Here is a 14757-nt window from a genome sequence, read left to right on the forward strand (position 1 = left end):
GCCAGGACAGGGATGCATTCTCCTCGTGCCTTGGGGACGATGCGGTTTGCGCAGAGCTCACTGTTGGGCACGTGTCGCCCTGATAACTCCCCAGCATCTTTGAAGGTGAAGCTGCTGCAGAAACCCAGGCTCGGCATCCATTCCCCTAGAGCATCGCACCTACCCAGTGCTTGGGGATGGGGAGCGGAGAGATGCTGGTGACCTCCCGCCCTCGCTGGCGATAGTGACTAGATCCCGTAGACAGGCTGTAAGTGACGGTTACTGGATCTGCTAGACGTATTCACACAGTGACCTCCCACTTGCCCGTGGATGTAAAAAAAAAGCTGGGAGCGGCTTGTCTGGAGTGTATCAGTGTAACAAGGCAGGATTGCACTGTCTTGCACTGTCCGGGGGAGAGCGTCCCCCGAAGCGTCCTTCAGCCCAGCTTTGTCACTGCGAGAAGTGGAACTTCTGCCGTCACTGCCGAGCACCTGGTGGCTGTCCTCCTCTAGAACTGTCCTCAGCCTTTTTTGGAGACAAGCCTGTGCTCGTCCCTCTGGACCACACGTCGCTTGTCCTTGGGGTGATAAGTGGGTTTGTCACTTGACCAGCTCAGAAATTCTTGGCTTGCAGGATCAGTCGGTTTGATGAGTCAGGCTCTCAGCTGCAAAGACGCTGCTTCCCGCCGAGTCGGGAAGAAGAGGTATTTGCTTACTGACGGAATGTAGGGCGCCGCGCGATGGCGTGGGGGAGCTGGGCCCTGGACTCCAGGCTGGGAAGCTGGAGAAGATGCCCCCGACTACACCGCACATTGATTCTGGCGAGAGAGCGTTTGCTGCCACCAGCAAAGAGAGGCCTCTCTGTCCCGCTGGGCATCACGAGCTCCTGGGTCAGAGCGGCACGGGGGTGACTCTGATCCGGGGAGCCCAGCAAAGCCAGCATCTGGCAGCTTCACTCCCTGTAATGTCAACGGGGAGTGGTCTGTACACACTGCTTTTTAGTCAAGCTGGGGGAGGTGGGGGACCCTCCCGAATTAGGGGGGGGCTAGGTTGTGCCAACACACGTCTGCCTCGTTGGGTCTTAGGGTGCAAAGCTTTGCCTCCGTGGGGGTACTCCAGGCTTCGAAAGCCAAGATCCAGGATGTGCTGAAGTGCACGAGGGGGAGAGGAAAGCGGGGGGCGTTCAGTGATCCTGGGCTCCCCGTTCACCGCCTCCCACTGGCCCAGGAACTGGGGACGCCCACGTGAAGGGCAGCTCTGCCCTCCAGGAATTCCCCAGCGCCTAGGCCTCTGATGGAGCTCTGACAGAGGGAGCCCCGGGGGCCGTGGGCATCGAACGCTCCAGCTGGCCTGCTGGTTGAGGGCAGGGGTCAGGGAAGGGGGGACGCGGGGACTTGAACCGAGCGCCGCGGGAGTCAGAGGGAGGCGGCTGCAGCCGGGGCAGCCAAGTGCACGGGGCGAAGAGAAGGCGAAGCCCCTCTCGGGCCGTGAAGTGGGAGGCTTGCGTGTGACTTGGAGGGATGGTAGGTGGCTCCAAGAGGAGGCAGGGACCAGATTGTCAAGGGTTTAGATGCAACATGAGAGAATGCCTTTGAGTGCGGTGAGGCTGGGTGTAGGTCACAGCGGCTGGATAGCCCCCGGGGACCCAGAAGCCGTTTCCATGGCAGAGAGGAAGCAGGAACTTCTTGGCCAAGAAAGTGGTGTGGCGTGGGGGGCGACAGGAAGGCGACCTCTGGGCTGGACGGGGCATGACGAATTCCCGAGGGACGTATGCACAGTGATGGTGGAGGAGCACCGGCTCCGTTTGGTGCTCAGGGCTTCGAGACGTGGGGCGTCGAAGAGGCCTCGGCGGCAGGTGGGGGTTGTGGAGCTCCAGGCTCCCGTGTCCGCTGGGTGCAGAGCGGAGGGCTCGGGGGCCGCTGGAGAGCGGGGCCCGTGGCACGGGCTAGACATGAACACCAGGAGAATGTGCAGGAAACGAGGTTCCCTTTCTTACGGATTTGCCAGAACTCTGTGTGCGTTAAGGGTGTTGGCGGTGGCTTAATGCCCACGAGAGAACCTTCTGGAATCTTGCCCATTTGAAATGATAGGATTAGCGACTTGTCCTTTGCCTTCAACCCCCACTGAGTGTTGCAGGGGAAGCCCGAGTCCAGCCTCCTCTTGTATCTTTGTTGAGGCCCTGATAGTTGCCGAAACTTGCAAATATCTCCCACCTCATCCTCGATAGTGAAAATAACGCTGCCTCCCTCTGGCCCCAGTGGTCGTGTCTCAGCTCCTTCTCTCTGCATTTGCTCTGACTTACATTCGGTGTACTTTTAGGAAACCTCAATTAATCTCTGTGAAACACTGTCTGCCTTGTTTTGTTCGTTCTTCCTGAGATTCCTTCTCAGACCCAGAGGAAGCAGCCCGGTCCTCACGCCGCACCGTCTCTCTCATTTCCCCCATCCCGTTACTCTAAGATCTGGGCAGATTCTGCACATGATACCATTAACGTGTCTCTGTGCCACTCATCGGATTACCTTTACTTTATTCTTGAGCATCCCCGGGGTCAGTGTGTTCAGGTTTATGTAACAGAAGTCCCACATACTGGGGGTATTGTGCAACAGAAATCTGTTTCCAACGGTTCTGGAGGCTGGGAGTCCAAGGTCAAGGTGCCATGCAGGGCATTTGGTTCCTGGTCAGAGCCCTCCTCCCGTGCACGGGGCCCCTCCTTGCTGTGTCCCCCTGTGGTGGAGAGAGAGAGTGTGAGGTCTCTGGTATCTCCTCTGATAAGGACACCTGTCCTCTTGGGTCAGGGCTCCTGACCCTGGTGACCATCTTTAACCTTTGTCACCTCCCCAAAGGCCCCGTCTCCAAACACAGCCACCTGGGGAGTTGAGGGCTCAACAGAGGAACTGGCGGGGATCCAGAGGTTCATTCCTAGCACTCGTCCTTCTGCAGGAGCTGTGATTTTCTGGAATTGATGTACTTTAAGTCACAGCTGACGTAGCTCCTCTCGGGGTCAGAGAGAGGCCCCGCAGAGGGAGAAGCAGCAGGTGTTTTCTGGGCCCAGGGCGCCGGGGCCAGCGGTGCAGAGGGAGAAGCTCGGGGCTGAGGGCAGCCCCGCAGCGTCTCCCATCCTTGCTCCGTCCCTGTGGCTGCGTGGGAGACTGTAGCGTGGTCAGACCGTTAGGATCACCGTGGCTGGCGTGAGTGTCATTCTCTGGGCCCACACGTCGGGGTGTTGCGGGGAAGTGTCCGGGCTGTGACCCCGGCTGGGTCGTGTGGGACGGTGGCTGCCCCGGGCACTTTCTCTACTTGGCACCGCTGCTGGTCTGCTAATGCTAAGTTGATTATAAAATGTAATACGCAGTGTTCTGAAGAAAACCACAGAAGCAACCGAAGTTAAACACAGAAAGCCTGTCAAGTTCAGGGTGAACATCACTTAGCTCCTCGGCCCCAGGGCCTTCTGGTTCTGTTGTCTGGAGGGGACCGTTGTTAATTTGATGGGTACGGAGGTTCTCTTCCCTCTCAAAAAATGTGTGTCATGATAATGTATTTTCTTTTCTTGTTTTTAGCTTCTCTCTTTCTCCTGGCGTCCAGATCCTTAGCTTGGTTGCTGATGGGGTCAAGCTGTGGCTGCGTCTGGCTAGGTCCTGGGCGCTCCCTGCACCCGGGCTCTGACCCCGGGGACGCCCCCCCCAGGCCTGCTGTAGGACTGAATTGTTAAGGAGTAAGGTGGGGAGGAGTAAGGTTTTGTTTTGTTTTTTTTTTGCTACGTTGAAGAAATCTGATTAAAAAGCACTTCCTTGTTTGTCTTAATTGCTTCAATGGGAGGAAGTGATTTTTTCCCTAATTTGTTCCTTTTTTTTTTTTTTTTAAAGAGCTTATTTATTTGACAGAGAGAGAGATCACAAGTAGGCAGAGAGGCAGGCAAAGAGAGAGGGGGAAGCAGGCTCCCTGCCGAGCAGAGAGCCCTATGTGGGCCTCGATCCCAGGACCCTGAGATCATAACCTGAGCTGAAGGCAGAGGCTTTAACCCACTGAGCGCCCCTGATTTGTTTCTGAAGGTGGTGACAGGACCTCCCAGGGCTGGTCCCTCCCTGTGAGCACCCACATCAGCGGGGGGTGGCTCATCTGTGTTTTGATGCGGATTTGGTTCAAACAGGGATTGTCCGGCTCTGCCCGCCGCCCCGTCCCCCCCCCCCCCCCCCAGTTTCAGATTGAACGGGTCAGGGAGGGGCCTGGGAACGCGCATCTCTACAGGCTCCGGCCCATGCCCCCAGCGATGCCCATGCCGCTGGTCTGGGGATCCCGCTTCGAGAACTGGAGCCTGGGAGGCTCTCATACCAGTGCGGTGGCCGGGGACGGCTCTTCGTGGGTACCCAGGGCTGGGGAAGTCGCGCAGCCCTTGAGATGTCCGTGGGACACGGAGCCATCAGGAAGGTGAGAAGGAAGGAGACCCGCCGAGGATCTGTTCGCGCTGCTCCCCGCCGTGGAGGAAAGAGGCTGTTTGGGCTATAGCCGAGAGATGGTCGTGTCCCGTTTTTTTAAAAAAGATTTTGTTTATTTGACAGAGAGAGACACAGCGAGGGAGGGAACATAAGCAGGGGGAGTGGGAGACGGAGAACCAGGCTCTCCACTGAGTGAGCTGAGAGCCCGATGCGGGGCTCGATCCCAGGACCCTGGGATCATGACCTGAGCCGAAGGTGGACGCCCAGCGACGGAGCCACCAGGCGCCCAGGCTGTGTCCCATTTAATCCAACTCCATAACCAGTTTTACTTACCGAATGGCTTCTAAATTCCAAAAAGCTGTCTGGGGATGTGCACTTACGGTAAGAAAAAGCGCCACAGAAGTATTCTTTCGAGAAAAAGGCCGCGGTCTCCTCTCCCACATTCTTCCTCCCGCAGACCACCGCCCCCCCCCCCCACCCCGGCCACCGACACTCCCAGACCTCTCTCCCTGTCAGACACACACGTGTGCACCTGTGCTTTTTATTTACCCGCACGTGGGTGGTTCTGTAAAGAATTTGACCTTAGGAGATCTGTTCACATCCCCGGGGATGCAAGACTTACCTTGTTCTTCCCGCAGCATGTTCCGGGGTGTGCTCCTGTGCTCGCGGCCGCGTCCCCTGTGTCCCGTAACGGCGAGGCGGTTTGGTAAACCATGACTCGTCCGTTCTGTGCAAAATCCTCTTTGAAAACAAATATTTACTGCGCAGTTACTTCCTATCCAAGGGCCACCGCGGTGAGCCGAAGCCCACGGATTCCAGCCTCCCCAGTGTGGAGAGCGGTGCGTTCCAGGTTTCCGAATTAGCCTGTTAGGGACAGTGCTGTCGCGAAGTCATTTGTGTCTGGGGGAGCCAGACACCTGAGTGTCCTTAGTCCTTAGTGTCAGGTCCCTTAGTGCACCTGAGACTCTAAGCCTGCAGCTGGTAGGGCAGGTGCTGGGTAGGGAGGCAGGGGTGAGTACCCCCATCTTGCCCTCTGCCCAGCCCCTACTGAGCCGCACCAGAGACCCGAGGGCCGAGAATGGGCAGGGGCCGTGTGTCGAGGCCCACCTCGGGGCCTGAGAACAAGGGAGGAGAAGGAAAGAGAAGCAGTGCACGGAGAGGTTCTTAGCACTCCGTTGCTGCATCAGAGGACGTGCATGTTTACGTAGCCGCTGCCAAGGGGCCTTTACCAAATCCCATACCCATTTAACTTCCCACCAGTTCCCAAGGAAAAGACCAACCCTGGAAAAGACCGATTTTGAGTGTTTGCCAATCCCTGAGTGACGGCTTGCTCTTGTGTTTCCCTGATTGTCACTGGAGCCAGGATCTGCGTTTCCGGGCGCAGTCACTGAACACCCAGAGAAACGGGGCTCCGGCAATGAAGAAACTGCCTTCTTTTGCAATGGGGGTTGCTTCAGTGAGTGGCCCCCCAAGGCCCCATGAGACCGGAGGCCAGCCTCTCAGAAGGGCGGGTGACCTTTTTCTCCTGATGACGAGACTTTGCTCTGCAGCTCAGCTCCAGGAGGGAGGAGGAACAGACCCCCGTCTTTGTGTCCTGTTCTCTGGGGCAGGAAAACGTTTCCAGAAGCCTCTGGCAGAGTTTCGTTTGTATCTCACTGCCAAGGGCTGTGTCACATGCCCCGTGCCAAAACACATCTCTGGCAAGGGTGACAAAATGACCCCGAATGACTTGGTCTATCAACGCTGGTCCCAGCAGGATCTGTGTGGTTCAGGAAAACTCTAGAGCAGCCGTATGTTTATGTTACTTGGTACTGTAATCTCTCCAAGCGCCCGGAAGTTGGGGTCCTGGCTCCCTACGGCACTCACTCAGCATTTAAAAAAAAAAAAAAAAGATTTAACTTATTTATTTGACAGAGAGAGATCACAAGTAGGCAGAAAGGCAGACAGAGAGAGAGGGGGAAGTAGGCTCCCTGCTGAGCAGAGGACCCAATGCTGGGCTCGATCCCAGGACCTTGAGATCATGACCTGAATTGAAAATAGATGCTTTAACCCACTGAGCCACCCAGGTGCCCCCTCACTCAGCATTTGGGAGTGTACATGAGGCCACAAATGCCTTGATCGGCCGGGCTAAACTGTGATAAGATAGGGTTGGTTGGGTATAAGTAACCTTTGGTGTATTCTTGAAGCTCGTTACTCCTTGAACTTATTTGTATGGTTCTGAAGGAAATGCACGGAGACCGGCCTGGGATTACGTGTGCTGTGCGCTGTAGGGGACAGGGGGGCAGTGAGGTTCTCAGGGGGTGGGTGTGTTTTGAGAAGGTTGGGAGGGTGCACCAAAGGGTCCCTGTGTATGGCCTGGCTCATGAACCAGATTTAGGGAGGGCCCCCTTCAGGGGAGAAGGTACCACTTGGCCCGAAGCCAGGAATACATGCCTTTTTAAAAAGATTTCATGCATTTATTTATTTAGAGAGCACAGTTTTGGGGGGGGCACAGAGGGGGAGAGAGAAGAGACTCTCAAGCAGACCCCTGTTGAGTGAGGAGCTGGACATGGGGCTGGATCTCCCCACCTTGAGATCACGACCTGAGTCAAAATCAGGAGTCGGCTGCTTAACCAGCCGAGCCACCCCTGTGCCTCTAAATGCCTCGTTATTTTTATTCTTTTTGCTCTCACCTCCTATGATCATGATGCTAGTGTGACCTCATTCTGATTCTTTTCTTCTTAGCTTTTTGGAGTGTTTTCCCTTTTCTTGGTTTCTAGTGTTTCCATTAAGAAAGTAGAGCTTGGCAAGTCTGTGGTGTTTCCTAGCATTGCCGGGGCCTTTTCCTGTAAACTCCGGTTTTCTGAGCCCTTCTAACACTGGCCATGGCAGTGCCCCTCCCCGCAGCGGCTCGCCCTGCTGTTCAGTCTGACATTTGCCTGCCGCCGCCCCGCCCCCAGACCTGTCTGTACCACCGTCAGCGCCCTTATCCGCATCCATCCTCTCCCAACCTCCACCCTTGGAGAGCATTTTTACTCCTGCTGCTTTGGTCTGATGTGACATTTCCAAAGTCAATGGTTCCCTCTACTGGCCTGGCTTGGAAAAGTACATTTCAAGTACCTAGAGTCAAACCAGTCAAATCTTTAGGCAACTCAAATTCTGTAACATTTCCCCATTTTTAGAGGAACACGAGTTTATTGTCTGTTTGCTTCCCTTGAATAAAGGAGTAAATAAGATTCTTAACCTAAGGCTGATCGTCAATAAAATGCTGAGTGAATTAACAATTAATACTTGTGATGTCCATGTAATTCTTAGGTAATGTGAGTGATAGCTTGGTAATTAACAACCTTTTTGATAAGTGAATTTTTTCCAAGGTAGTAGTAATCCTTGCATCTTATCATTTACCAAATATGGACTTAGTGAGTTTGGAGTCAGCTGAAAGTTTTGAATATATGAGGATGGTCATAAGGGTTGTAGTGGTGATGGGGATCCATAGCCACAGGGGAATGTAGACCTGGGATATCATAGTTCAGGTGCCTAATCCAAGTTTGGGAGACCAAGAAAGAGCTTCCATTGCAAGAGATGGCTCACCAAGTAGCTGCGTAACAAAAGAGAAACAAGTTTATAGACACGTATACCTGTGTATGCACGGGAGCTACCCAGGGAAAAGTGAGTAACTCAAAGAAGTGACTTAGAACTCCAGCTCACATGGGATCTTCAGCAAAGAACAAATATGGGGAGAATTTACAGGACAGAAGAAAGTAGTTTTAGGCTTCCAGAGATGGCATTCTTTGGGAAAGATAACTAATGTTAGATAAAGACTGGAAGGTTTGTTGTGTAGATTTCTCTGGTGCCACTTCTAGGCTGATGAGATCTCAGTTGCCCTAGTGATTAACTTCTGTCCTTTCTGGTACAGAGGGAAGGAGGGGCTTCTTCAGAAATTTATGTCTTGCTTTTAGGCAGATGGGGGAGTCTAGGGAGCCTTTCTTGTGTCTACCTTCAGTTCAGAATAATCCTATGTCAGAGTAGCATATTGCTAGTGGTTTCTTCTACTACCTTTCCATGAGTAGGGCCAGGTTAAAAGGAGCTAGCTTGTTAAAGAGTTGGGACTTCATCTAAGAAGTAGAAACCATAAAGTGTTTAAAGTGGTAGTTGTCTTGATTAGAAGAGTTTCTTGGAGTTATCAAGTTGGTAGTTTAGAGAAGTGATGGGAGGGCAGAAATGGGACCAGGGGGGACAGTTAGGGGAGGGGCTGTATCCAGGTGGAGGAATGGTGGCTCAGATCAGGAAGTAGATATGGGGATGGAGAAGCAAGTATATATAGACTGCAAGACATTTAAGAGATGGAGGTTGACAGAATTGCGTGACAGTTAGAATGGGAAAAAGTGAGGGAGAGCTGAAGACAGAGCCCAGCTCTCTGGCTTGGACACCTATGCCATTGGTGATGTTCATCACTAAAAAAGAAACATGACAGAGAGGAGCAGGTTCAGAAGATATATGTTTTGGGTTTGATTTGTTTGTGAGACACTCCAGATGAAGTATCTGTTAGACAGATATTTAGATAAAGTCAGGAAGAGAGACAGAGCTGAAGAGTTTCAGGGTGATAATGGATCCAGGAGAGTGGATAGGTCACGGAGGAAGAGTGTAGGGGTAAAAGGAGGGTTAGTCATGTGTCCGAGACACAGCAGCATTTCAGGAAGAAGAGAACAAACTTGTAAAGGAAATTGAGAAGGAGAGGCCCATGTGATAGGAGGAAAATCAGAAGGGTGAACTCAGGATATCCACGAAAAGAGAGTGTTTCAGAGAGGATTGGATGGACAAGGGATAAACACTGGAGAGGTAAAATCATGAGGAAAACTGACTAATAGCTGTTGGGTTTCCTTTAAATATGGTCATTGGGGACTGATGGAAAGCAGTTTCAGGAGGATTTGGGAGTGTAAGTAGCAAGAGTGAGAGCAGATGGCTCTGGAAGTTGAACTGAGAACTCAGATGACTGAGGGTCAGGGCTGGAGTCGAGAGACAGGTCCACAGGATTATTATTGGTCACTGCAATGGACTGGATGTTTATGTCCCTTCCAAATTTGTGTTAAGTCCTGACCCCAAGATGATGGTATTAGGGGGTGGGCTTTTGAGAGGTGATTAGGTCGTGATGGTGGAGCCCTCAGAAACAGAATTAGTGCTCTTACAAAAGAGATTCCAGAACGTTCCCTCCCCTCTTCTGCCCTGTGGGGACAAAAGAGGAAGAAGAGCAGTCTGTAAATCAGGAACCAGACCCTGGATCTGTGTGCAACTTGATCTTGGACTCCGCAGCCTCCAGAACTGTGAGAAAGAGATGTTGTTTAAGCCACCCAGCCTATGGTTGCTTGTTAGAGCAGCCTAATGACACATAATATCTTTTTATTTTTTTTTAAGATGGAGGACCCTTACATTGTGTACCCAGTTAGGTATTGCTGCATAACAAGAAATCCCAAACCCTTGTTGAAAATATGTTTCTTGTTCATGCATCATTGAATGGCCTGGGGATGGGGTAATCTAGGCAGCTTTTGCTCACATACATGTGAGTGAGCTGGACCCTGCTGTAGGGTGTCCTTGTGTTCTTCAGCTGGGGAAGCTGTGCTCCACACACTTCTCGTCCTCTTCCTGGGACCATCAGACTCTCCTGGGCATGTTCTCATGAGGGTCGCTAGACTCCCTCTTACTCTCCTTTCGGAGTCTTAGCCAAGTAACTATTTCAAGCTTCTGCTTGCATCATGCCTTTGAATGTCGCACGGGCAGCGTGACAAAGGGAAAGGTGAAAAATCTGGGCCGTCACTGTAGTCTGATGGGAATGGATTTGCAAGAAGGGAGAGGTCGGAGAGAAAGAAGAGGTCATGAGTAGCAGCATTGTTCCACGGAACTGGGGGGGGGGGTGTTTACAAAGCACTGGAAAGGGCGGAGAGATTGGCATCTTTAAATAGAAGAACCACCCTTCCTTTTTCTTAGGGAGGGAAGGGGGAGAGGCTGCTTGTGGATGCGGGGAAGTTTGTGAGGTGCTGAGGGAAAGTTGGGGGGGTTCCCTTACTGTGGTTTCTGTTCTCTCTTGGAGGTAGAAGGTGCGTCATCTCCTGTGAGTGGGGTTGGCTGTGGGTAGGGGATTTAAGGGGGGAAAGTTTGTGCTCACTTCGGCAGCCCTCCGCTAACATCGGACAATCCAGAGATCAGCCTGACCCCTGGGCAAGGATGACACGCAAATTCATGAATGACGTTCCATGTTTTAAAAAGGAAAAGAAAAGTAGTGGGAAGGTTAAAAATTTTCCACGTGGGGCTTGGGGGATAATCAGCTGGGAAATGGAAGTGTAGGTGGACCGCGTGGAGGGGCCGGGCAAGCTTTCCCTCGTGGACCCCGTGGTGTCCCGGATTCCCCGCCCTCATATAGTCACTCGGCAAACATGGCACTGGCCCACCATAGTGGACCCGGAAACCTGTCGGGCAGGCCATACCAGAAGTCATCTTGGGCTTTTTAGTTCCTGCTAACGGCTCGGCCAAACAATCAAGCCCCGTCCTTCCCTTCTTTAGGAGCCCTCAAAGTCGGCCCTACCTCTCCATCCGCCTACCTGGCCTCCTGGGGCTCGTTGGTGCCCACCCCTGAGGAAGCCTTGGGCGCAGTGGGGGCAGAATCTGCACCCAGCTGCCCGCCCAGAATCATTGTCCTACCTTGTGTTCCTGTCGAGGGGCCCCACACTAGATTCCCCCTTTTTTATTTTTAAAATTTCAAAGTTTTAAAAATTTTTTGAAGATTTTATTTGAGAGAGATAGAGTGAGCACAAGCAGGGGTGGGGTGCAGAGGCAGAGAGAGAGAGGCAGACTTCTCCCCAGGGAGAAGCCCCCGCGGAGCTTAATCCCAGGACCCTGGGATCGTGACCTGAGGCGAAGCTAGACCCTTACCCAACTGGCCACCCAGGTACCCCATAAATTCCTCCGTTTTAAATGAACACTTTTGGTTTTAGAATAGTTAGACTCCCGGAAGAGCTGCGGAAAGGGTACAGAGAGTCATAGGCCTGCACCCGGTGTCCCTGTCGCTGGGATCCTATAGTAGCGAGATCCGTTTGGCACAATGATGAACCAGGATTGATGCTCTGTTATCATTCACTCAAGCCCATTCTTCACCCAGACTGCCTCATCTTTCCTGTAATGCCCTTCTTCTGTTCCAGGATCCTGTGGGGGGGCCTGTATTACATTTAGCTGTCACGTCAGGCTCCTCTTGGCTGTGACAGTTTATGACCTTGACATTGTGGGAAGTACTGGTCAGGGAGTTGGTAGAATGTCCCTTAGTTTGGGTGTGCCTTGTGTCTGCTCCTGATTAGACTAGAGTTACAGGTCAGGGGAGGGGGGGGCGGGGGGAGACCTCAGAAGAAAGTGACATTCTCATCACATCTCATCAGGGGTACCATTTAAAAATCAAAACAACAAAAAACGCAGTGACACTTGCTAAAGATGGAAAGGCAGACTTCAGGACCACTGGGATAGGCCAGGGGACCCCCGCAGCGGGATTTTGCAGTTTGGGAGAGATGTTGACTCAACTCCGAATATGCCTCAGGCAAGTGGGACTGTATAGCCAAGCAGCAAGGTGGGGGTCAGTGGGTGGAAAATGACTCGGGGGTAAGGGAAGTTGTGGCTACACTGAGCTAATGGGGCTCTTGCTGAAGGCAGGCCAGGGTGAGCGGTCAGCTCCCCCCCCACCCCCGGGGGGTGTGGAGGACAAGGACCGTGACCAGATCTGGAGGGTGTGGCACTGGCCGGACTGAGCAGAGTTCTCGTTAAAGCTGGCTTTTCCTGGAAGTTCACAGCTGGGCCTGGAAGATTCAGGAGGCCGGCCTCCGTCTTTGTAGGTAGAGCCCTCGGTGTGACTCATCACCGCTGGTGTTTACTGGGTCACCTGGTTGAGGTCGTGTTTGTCGGGTGTCTCCACTGTCTCCCCCCCCCCCCCCCCCCCGCTCGCTGTAGTGGGTCTTTGGAAGGAAGCCACAAGACGCAGCCCACTAGTTACGGAGTGGGTTGTTGCATTCCAGCTCCTTGAGAGTGTGCTTTCTCCATGAATGATGCGGGATTTTTCTGCGAGGCACTTGCCACACACCCTGTCCTCCATAAGTTTCACTGCGGTGATGCTGATATTACCTCCCAGTTCCAGAAGTGGAAACAGAGACTTGCCTTCCCAGGGCTACCCAGATTTTTTTTTAAAATATTTTATTTATTTATTTGAGAGAGCGTGAGTGAACGAGAACGAGCACAAGCTGGGGGAGGGGTGGAGGGAGAGGGAGGAGCAGACTCCCCACTGAGCAGGGAGCCCGATGCGGGACTCGATCCCAGGACTCTGGGATCATGACCTGAGCTGAAGGCAGATGTTTAACCAACTGAGCCATCCAGGTGCCCCAAGCTGCCCAGATGTTAAGTGACAGGCTGGGACTTGAACTTGGGTATTCTCACACTCAGGTCTTCTCAGTCCTAAGCTGTGTCTACACGGGCTCTCAGTCGTGCCACTGAAGCCGACTCATCCAGAATTCACATCACCCTTGGGTCACTTTTGTTCTTCCCTATGCAGGCTCATGGGGGGGGGGGGGTTTGGGGAGTCTCTGTGGTGAGCCCACCCTTTGAAAGGCTTTGTCGGAGGACTTCAGGAACCAACTCCCATCCCGAAGTTTGGATTGGGCTCAAGCTAGATTTCAGTATGGTACATGTTCTGGTTCTGTTATGCGAGGAAGGCCGTGTTAGCCTGTCTGTCGTCTGCCTATTTTATTTCTCTGTCATCTGTCTATCTGCCTTACTAAAAGAAGGAAAGCTCCCCTTGGTTAGTTGTCATGGTTTTGAAGAAGTGTTCAAAGAGAAATGGCGGCAAATTAAAAATGTTCGGTTTGAGCAAAAGTAGATTCAAATTAGGCAGCATTGCATCTAGCAGATAGAAAGCTCCCGCCCCCCCGCCCCCCAGGAGTTGTACAGAGTAAGAGGGGGACGGGGAAGGCGGGAGGAAGCGAGAGGAAGAACAAGGAAGCTGTGCAGCGGCTGATTGCTGATGGATGCGTTGAAGACTCCGGCTCTGGGGGAACCAAAACTATAATTAAGTCTTGGTTCGGTTCCTGGGGGCTTAGCCTAAGCGACTCCATTTTGGACCCATTGTCCTTTTTCAACAGAAGAGAGGTTACTCTCTGGATGTCCTTGGAAGCATCTGATCCACCCCTGATTTCATTGCATGAGGCCACCTGTGTGACGGAGGTGTCTGCTGTCCTGAGATAGCCAGTGGGGAGGCAGGACGGATTTCACGGGCCACGGAAAGCTCTTGCCTGTAGTCAGCGAGGCGACCACGTGTTGGTTTTCCCGACTCGGCGTCAGCAGCCGAGCGGTTCTGTGCAATGGGCTGTTTGCTGTGTGGCTTTCCGGTTTTCCCTCTCCCCGCCTGTTCCAAGCATCAGTTCACAATGGCGCAGAGGACGTCCTGCTACAAATGATGACGGACGCATTTTCACGTTTGAAAAGAAATGGCTCTGAATTGCAGTTCGTTTCGCTCGGAATCTGACGGGTGCTGCAGAGCGTTTAGCTGGGTGACGAGCCTAACTGAGATCAAAGGACCCCCCTCCCCCCCCCCCCCAGACAGCTGGCATCTTCCCCAGCCTAGCAGCTTGGATGACAGTGGAGGGCCCGGTGAGTGCCCGAGTCCCCAGGTTCCAGCTGCGGGGGGGAATCCGTGAGTCTCGTCCCGGAGGGTCGCACCTGTGGGTGCAGCTTGTGTCCGGAGAGGTCCTGTTAGTCAGGGTTTCGCGCTCGGAAGGCTTCGTGGTTCACCTTTTAATTTTTACCATGAGTTCAGCAGACAGGCTGAGGTCTATGGTAAGCAGATGACAGTGGTTCTAGAAGAGTCGCACCCCGATTTTGGTTGAGCCCCGCGGGGAAGGGGCCTCATGGCTCCGGCATCAGGATGGCACAGAGGCCTCCCGGGGCGGGGAGGGGGTGCAGCTCATTTCAGGACAGAGAGCCCTGGAGTGTCCGTGAGGCCCCAGCCTGCAGCCTGACCCGGGGGTTCCCCAGGAACATGTGTGCCCCGGGAAGAACAGGGTGGGGGGGCATTTCAGAGGGCTGGATCCGCAGCGTGTAAGGAAGGAGACTGGGCGCCTAGCCCCTCCCCTGGGGCCAGGCTGGGCCGCCTGGGACTGCTCATGCTTGCCTGGGCCTGTTGCCTGAGGCCAGCAGGGGTGAGGGTGGGGATGGCAGCTCAGAGAAGGGCAGGGCCCGGGGGGGGGGGTTGCAACATCCCCCACGTTCCTGCCTCCTGCCCGCGAGTGTGTGTGACAGAGACAGACAGACAGACACATCCAAGTGGTAACGGCGGATGACAGCAT

At 53.5% G+C, this 14757-nt stretch overlaps 1 protein-coding gene and 1 pseudogene across 1 annotated transcript in view; both read left to right on the top strand.

Moving 5' to 3' along the window:
• ANKRD33B (ankyrin repeat domain 33B) overlaps positions 1-14757 on the top strand; it is a 70925-nt gene that overhangs the window by 46008 nt on the left and 10160 nt on the right. The window lies entirely within an intron of this gene.
• Positions 10545-10644, top strand: LOC132029003 (U6 spliceosomal RNA; annotated as a pseudogene).

The sequence above is a fragment of the Mustela nigripes genome, chromosome 12 (assembly GCF_022355385.1).
Source record: "Mustela nigripes isolate SB6536 chromosome 12, MUSNIG.SB6536, whole genome shotgun sequence".
NCBI classification, from domain to species: Eukaryota; Metazoa; Chordata; class Mammalia; order Carnivora; family Mustelidae; genus Mustela; species Mustela nigripes.